Source organism: Ailuropoda melanoleuca, chromosome 15 (assembly GCF_002007445.2).
Source record: "Ailuropoda melanoleuca isolate Jingjing chromosome 15, ASM200744v2, whole genome shotgun sequence".
NCBI classification, from domain to species: domain Eukaryota; kingdom Metazoa; phylum Chordata; class Mammalia; order Carnivora; family Ursidae; genus Ailuropoda; species Ailuropoda melanoleuca.
In genome coordinates this window covers 70,360,373-70,368,659 of record NC_048232.1, presented here as the reverse complement: position 1 = coordinate 70,368,659, position 8,287 = coordinate 70,360,373, and positions in this window count along the sequence as shown.

The following is an 8,287-nucleotide window of genomic DNA, read 5'->3' as shown; positions in this document are numbered from 1 at the left end:
AATTCCACATATGAATGAAATCATATGGTATTTGTTTTCTCTGACTTATTTCACTTAACATTATACTCTCTAGCTCTATCAATGACATTGCAAATGGCAAGATTTCATTTCTTTTAATGGCCGAATAATATTCTATTATATATTTATATACACACATACCATATCGACTTTATTCATCTATCAATGGACACTTGGACTGCTTTCATAATTTGGTTGTTGTAAATGATGCTGTAATAAACATAGGAGTGCGTGTATCCTCTTCAATTAGTGTTTTTATATCTTCGGAGTAAATACCTAGTAGTGTGATTACTGGATCTTAGGGTAGTTCTACTTTTAACTTTTTGAGGAACATCCCTGCTGTTTTCCACAGTGGCTGTACCAGTTTGCATTCTCACCAACAGTAAAAGAGACTTCCTTTTACTCCACATCCTTATAACACCTTTTGTTTCTTGTGTTGATTTTAGCCATTCTGAGATGTGAGGTGATATTTCATTGTAGTTTTGATTTGTATTTCCCTGATGATTACTGCCATTGAGCATCTTTTCATGTCTGTTGGCCATCAATATGTCCTCTTTGGAGAATGTCTATTCATGTCTTCTACCTATTTTTAATTTGATTATTTATTTTTTTGGGTGTTGAGTTGTATCAGTTTTTTATTTATTTTGGATACTAACCCTTTATTGGATATGTCATTTGCAAATATCTTCTCCCATTCTGTAGGTTGTCTTTTTAGTTTGTGAATTGTTTCCTTTGCTCTGCAGAAGGTTTTTGTTTTGGTGTATCCCAATTGTTTATTTTTGCTTTTATTTCCCTTGCTTCAGAAGACCTATCTAGAAAAATACTGCTACTTCCAATGTCATAGAAATTATTGCCCGTGCTCTCTTCTAGGATTTTTATGGTTTAAGGTCTCACATTTAGGACTTTAATCCATTTTGAGTTTATTTTTCTGTATGGTGTAAGAAAGTGGTCCAGTTTCATTCTTTTGCATGTTGCTGTCCAGCTTTCTCAACACCATTTGTTGAAGAGACTGTCTTTTTCCCCATTGCATATTCTTTCCTGGTTTGTTGATTAATTAGCCACAGAATTGTGGGTTTATTCCTGGATTTTTCTATTCTGTTATATTGATCTATGTACGTATTTTTGTGCCACTACCCTACTGTTTTGATTACTACAGCTTTGTAATATAACTTGAAGTCTGGAATTGTGATACCACCAGCTTTGCTTTTCTTTTTCAAACTTGCTTTGGCTATTTGGTGTCTTTTGTGGTTCCATTTGGATTTTAGGATAGTTTGTTCTAGTTCTGTGAAAAATGCTGGTGCTGTTTTGATAAGAATTAGATTAAATGTGTAGATTGCTTTGGGTAGTACAGACATTTTAAGAATATTGTTCTTCCAATCCATGAGCATGGAATATCTTTCCATTTCTTTGTGTCACTTTCAATTTCTGTTTTTTAAAAAAGATTTTATTTATTTATTTGACAGAGAGAGAGCAAGTAAGATAGGGATCACAAGCCGGGGGAGTGAGAGAGGGAGAAACAGGCTTCCCACTGAGTAGGGAGCCTGATGTGGAGCTTGATCCCAGGACCCTGGGATCATGACCTGAACTTAAGGCAGATGCTTAATGACTGAGCTACCCAGGCACCCCTGTCATCTTCAATTTCTTTCATCAGTGTTTTAGAGAGTACAGGTCTTTTACCTCTTTGATTAGGTTTATTATATCTATTAGTGGTTTTTGGTTTGTGGTTACCATTCAGTTTATATAGAACATCTTCTGCATATAGCAGTCTATATTAAGCTGATGGTTGCTTAATTTTGAACTCATTCTTTACTCCTTTCCCCTCCATCTTTCAGATGTTTGGTACCATCTTTTACATCCTTTTGTGCTTCTCTTGACTGATTTTTACAGATTTACTTTAAAAAAATTTTTATGCTTTTTTGCTTTTTATTTTTCTTAGTCTTATTTATGGTTCTTGTTTTCCACTCACAGTTACCCTTAACACTTTTTGTAGGGCTGGTTTAGTGGTCATGAATTCTTTTCACTTTTGTTTGTCTGGGAAACTTTCTCTCTCCTATCCTGAATGATAGCCTTGCTGGATAAAGCATTCTGGGTTGCAGCTTTTCCCCTTTCAGCACTTCGGCTACATCATGCCACTTTCTTCTGGCCTGCAAAATTTCTGCTGAAAAATCAGCTGATAGCCTTATGGGGCTTTGTTTGTATGTAACTGTCTTCTTTCCTCTTGCAACCTTTAACATTATTTCTTTAGCCCTATTTTTTTGCCGTTTTAATTACTATGTGTCTTGGTATGGGGCTTCTTGGGTTGAATTTGTTGGGGGCTCTCTGTGTCTCCTGACACAGATCTCTCCCTCCCCAAATTTAGGAAGTTTTCAGCTATTATTTCTTCAAATACATTTTCTCCTCCCCTTTCCCTCTCTTCTCCTTCTGGAATCCCTATGATGCAAAAATTGTTTTCTTGAGGGAGTCACTGAATTTTCTATTCTTATTATGCAGTATTTGTTTCTCACCTTTTCAGCTTGATAGGTTTCCAGTACTCTATTTTCCAGGTCACTGATACATTCATCTGCTTCTTGTAGCCTACTATTTATTGTATCTATTGTATTTTTTTGAGTTCTTCATTTATTGGGCTCTTCATCTCAGATATGTTATTTTTTTTTATCATTTTTTTGAGGGTCTCACTGATGTTATCCACCTTATCCTGAAGTCCTGTGAATATCTTTATGGTCATTATTTTAAATTCTGTATCAGGCATATTATTTATTTCTCTTTCACTTATATCTCCTGGTCTGATTTTGTCCTATTCTTTTATTTGGGACATATTTTTCTATCTCCTCATTTTGTCTACCATTCTATTTCTGTGTTAGGAAAGTCTGCTCTTGAAAGTAGAAAACACATGAAGAGGTCCTGTAGGAACCTCCAGTGTAGTGTCCACTATTTACCAGAACCTGGCTCTTCAGGGGAGTCTCCTAGGTTTGTTGCTTGCGATCTGCTATTGTGTCTGAGTCGCTTTTTTCTTTCAGTCCAGACATGTTCACTGGCTCTTTGCTTTTTGTGGGCTGTGCTTACTCTCTGTGATGTTAGTGAGACCCAGGCATGCTGGCTCTGAGGGGCCATGACAGCAGAAGGGCTTTTGCTGGGTGGTGGTGGTAGCAAAATTTGCACTGAGGCCCTAGTCCTGGCCCTATCTCCCACAACCCAGTGGCTGCGGGGAGTGCAGCATGCAGCAACTGAAGTGGCCAGGGACCTATAGCATCTGTTCATGCAGTGGCTGGGTATGTATCTGTGCTCCTCATGTCTATGTGAGCAATGGCTGGGTGAGAAGTTTGCAGCTGGGGTTTGCAACATCTGTGCATGCAGTTACTGCATAGGGTGTGTGCACTTTAGCAAAATTTGTGCTGAGCCACTAGTACTAAGTCAGATCTCCTGAAGTATAGAGGCCATGGGGCTATGGCACACATAGGCAGTGGCTGGGTGAGGCACATGTGGCATTAACAAAATTTGTGCTGAGCCCAGGGCCAAGACCAGCAGGCTTGGAATCCTCAGGAGAACTCATGGGCTGGCCTCACTGTTAGCAGTTTCCATAGCAAGGGTCTGTGCAGTGCTGCCTCCCACACATGGTTCTGTGTTTATGCTGGGGGGGGGGTGGGGTAGGAAAATGTCAACTACCAGCTCCTCTGTTCCCCAAGAAGTTCACCGACATGCTCCAAAATCAGTATAAACAGATTTCCCTCCCATTGTGTAAGCTGTTGCATCTATGGTTCCTCTCCTTGGGCTGTTGTTTTTTAAGCTGGGAGACTGGCTATCACTCAGCCTCCCATTGCTGAGTCAGTTGACTTTTAAAACTCCAGTCTCCAAATTCCAGTGGTTATACAAACTCATGGAATTTAGCCCCTTCTAGTTTTCAAGGCCAGACACCATAGGGATTCATTTTCCCCATGTGGGCTCCCTGGTGTTTTCCCTTCTCCAAGACTACCACTCCCTCCCTCCTGCAGGCAGCTCCTGATCACTGTTTTTGCCCTTCCTATACATTCCATCCCAATGCAGCTTCTTCTATACGTTTAGTTGTGAAGTTTGTTCTGCCAGTCCTTGGATCACTCTCCGTTTTGTTTACTTAGATGTGAGTGGTATCTAGTTATAAATGTGGGATGAGGTGAGCTTAGGGTTCTCCTACTTCACCATCTTCCCAAGGCTCTCCAGCGTGATACCTCCAGTTTTGTTTCGTTTTGTTTTTTCTTCAAGATTGCATTGGCTGTTCAGTGCCTTTGTGGTTCCTTGCAAATTTTAGGACTGTTTGTTTTAGTTCTGTGAAAAATGCTGTTGGTATTTTGATAGGGATTGAGTTAAATCTGTAGTTTGCTCTGGGTAGTATCAACATTTTAACAATATTTATTCTTCTAACCCATGAGAAATGCTATGGATTTTTTATGTTAATTTTGTTTCCTACAACTTTACTGAATTCATTGATTAGATCTAACAGTTTTTCAGCAATTGTAGTCAGTCTTTATATATTTTGTCTATATAAAATCTTCTGTAAATAGAGAATTTTATTTCTTCCTTTGCATTTCTGACGTCTTTTATTTCTTGTCTGATTGCTCTGGATAGGACTTCAAGTACTATGTTGAATAGGAGTGGTGAGAGTAGGCATCTTTGTTCTTGCTCTTAGAGGAAGAGCTTTCAGCTTTTCACTATTATGATGTTAGCTGTGGGAAAGACATAAATGACCTTTATTACGTTGAAGTATGTTCCTTCTATATGTAATTTGTTAGGAGTTATGAACAAATGTTGAATTTTGTCAAAAACTTTCTGTGCATCTATCGAAATAATCATATGATTTCTTTCATTCTATTGATGAGCTGTATCACCTGATTTGTGTATGTTGAACCATCATGGCACCAAGTGATAAAACCCACTTGATCATGGTGAACAACGCCCCCCCCCTTTTTTTTTAAAGATTTTATTTATTTAAGAGAGAGATAGCATGAGCAGGGGCAAGAGGCAGAGGGAGAGGGAAAAGCAGGCTCTACTGAGCACAGAGCCCAACACAGGTCTTGATCCCAGGACCCTGGAATCATGACCTGATCTAAATGCAGATGCTTAACTGACTGAGCCACCCTGTTGCCCCGTGAATGACCCTCTTAATGTGCTGCTGAATTCAGCTTGCTAGCACCTTATTGAGAATTTTTGTATCTTATTCATCAGGGACATTGGCCTGTAGTTTTCTTTCTTTATAGTGTCATTTTCTGATTTTGGTATCAGAGTAATCCTGACCTTGCAAAATGAGTTTTGAAGTCTTCCATCTTCTTTGATTTTTTTCTTTTGTGGAGATTTGAGAAGTATTGCATTAATTCTTAAATATTTGGTAAAATATACCATTGAAGCCATCTGGACTGGAGCTTTTTTTGTTGGGAGATTTTGATTACTGACTTGATTACCTTACTTGAAATTGGTCTTTTCAGATTTTCTATTTCTTCCTGATTCAGTCTTGGTAGGTTGAATGTTTCTGGGAATTTTTTCATTTCTTCTAGGTATTCCAGTTTGTTGGCATGTAGTTGTTCTTAGTTGCCTCTTAGGATCTTTTTATTTCTGTGAATTCAGTTGTAATGTCTCCTTTTTTTATTTATACATTTGTTGATTTAAGTCTCTCTTTTTCCCTTGGTTAATCTTGCTAAAGGTTTGTCAGTTTTGTTTAACAAAACTAACGGTTTTATGAAAAGATAATCTTTTGAATTTTTTTCCTTATTTCTGCTCTAATATTTATTATTTCCTTCCTCTGCTACCTTTGGGCTCAGTTTTTTTTCTGTTTCTAGTTCCTTATGGTATAGAGTTAGGTTGTTTATTTGAGATACTTCTTGTTTATTAACGTAGGCATTAGCTGTTATGAAATTCCCTCTTAGAAGTGTTTTGCTCCATCCCATAAGTTCTAGTATCTTGTGTTTCCATTTTCATTTGTCCCAAGATATTTTTAATTTCTTCTTTGATCCATTGGTTGTTCAGGAGAGTGTTATTTAATCTCCACGCATTCATGAATTTTCCAGTTTCCCTCCTTTGCTGATGTCTAGTTTCATACCATCATGGGCAGAGAAGATACTTGGTATGATTTCAGGCTTTCTGAATTTGCTAACATATGGTCTATCTTAGAAAATGTTCCATGTGCAGTTGAAAAAAATGTGTATTCTGGTGTTGTCAGATAGAATGTTCTCTGTAGGTCTGTTAGGTCTATTTGGTCTATGGTGTTACTCAAATCTGCCATTTCTTTATTGATTTTCTGTCTGGATGATCTCTACATTATTGAGAGTGGCTACTAAAGTCCCCAACTAGTATTGTATTCCTGTTCATTTCTCCTTTTAGCTCAACTACCTTTGCTTTATATATTTAAGTGTTCTAATGTTGGGTGTAAGTATTTACAATTGTTACATTTTCTAGATAGATTAACCCCATTATCATTGTATAATGACCTTCTTTGCCTCTTTTCACCATTTTAGCTTAACACCATTTTGTCTGATAGTATAGCTACTCTTGGATTTTATGTTGGTTACCATTTGTTTGAATTATCTTTTCCATCTCTTCACTCAGTCTCTGTGTGCCTTTTAGGCAGCATATCATTGGATTTTGTCTTTTTATGCATTCAGCCATTCTGTGTTTTAAGGACCTGAATCAGGCAGATCTGCATCCCGGTAAGTTCCCTGGTCATGGCTCTGCAGATAAAGCCACTGGCTGGGACTACTTCTTGGGCATTGCAGCTGGGAACTCAGTTTTCTGAGATTTGACTGCTGGTTGTTGCAAGCCCCTCCCCACTTCTCCATCACAATCAGATTCCCAGTGGTCAAGTCCCACAGACTCTCCTGAAATTCCTGTGGGGCAAAACTGGAATGGGGACTGCTAAAAAATGACCCACAATGCTGGGGGTGCTGGATGTCCACACTGGGCTCTCTTTCCTTCCCCTGGAGGAACTGTAGGCTCAGACAAGACCTCTTGGCATAGAACTGTACCAGTCTGGAGGAGGGCAATGTGGTCAGCATGTAGCTGCTATTACTCCTCTAATGTGGTCTTTGTTGGTCTCCATGGTACAGAGGGTGCTTCAGCATTACCCCTGCATTCTTAATTTCTCTCAGTGGTCTTATCCATGAATAGTTATTAGTTTTTATCTTGTGAGGAAGAGCCAAGTCAGGAACCTATGTTGCCATCTCGGTAATGTTACTCCTAACACTTTATTTCTTGTAAAGTAAATCAGAAATTCTTTTCTATAACCTTCTTTGCCTTTCTCCCCCAACAAGCCTAAAACCACCCTAAGATATTCACTACATTTTCCTTGTACCCCAAACAGAGAAGGTGAATAAATACACTCACTGCACTGGTAGAAAGAAGTGAAGAAAAGAGTGGGCAAGCAGGACGGTGGGAGGAAAGAGGAGGAGAGGGAGAGAGTAAAGGAGGAAGAGAGGAAGAAAACAATCGTATGCCAGAAACATATCAGGAATTGAGATTGTCACAATTCCAGCACTTGGAATAGCAAAGGCAGAATTTCACAGGAAGAAAGAAAATTCTTGCTATAGAGCTGTCTTAAGTTCAGTTTATGCTCAGATGACATAGAAAGTGGTACTTAAATGTTTACTTCTTTATGCTGACCGGTGTGTTTGGTAGTCCTCTAACTTTGAATGTTCATGGCTCATTCCAAACCCAAAGAGGGGCTTGCAATTCTTTGCTTTGCCCCTGCTGCTCTCCCTGCCCCAAGGATTTATTGGGCCGTGATGCTTGGAGCTTGGAGAGGCATAGCAAACAAAAGCTACAAGCTGAGTCAGTAGAGCGAGTTTTGTCTTATTGGAAAGTCTCTTCACATTTCATCTCTTGAGACTTTTCATAGAAATTCCTCTCCCAGGGGCTGCTGTGAAGTATTTCACAGACTTCTTAGCCAAAGATTGAAAAGGAAACTCTTTCAATGGCCTTTTGTCTTCAGTTTCCATAAAGTGCATCTCCTTAGTTTAGGCCCTGCTAAGAGTTAGAATTTCAAAACTCCTAAGAATATCAGGTCATGGAAAGACAAAACTAAGAAATGGTTGAAGTTCTGGTGTGCCCAAAGCCACTCTGCCTGTTTCTATAAGACTAAGAAAACAACTAAGGTCTTTGGGAATCTATCAGCTTAAAAGAACACACATCTGAAAGAGGACAGTGTTTGACAGACACGGTAATGGGAGCACTCTCATCTCCCTAACTGACATAGGCAAAATGATAACATAGTTCAAGGGCAGGTTCTGCCATCTCTAGAAAAAGAGTTACC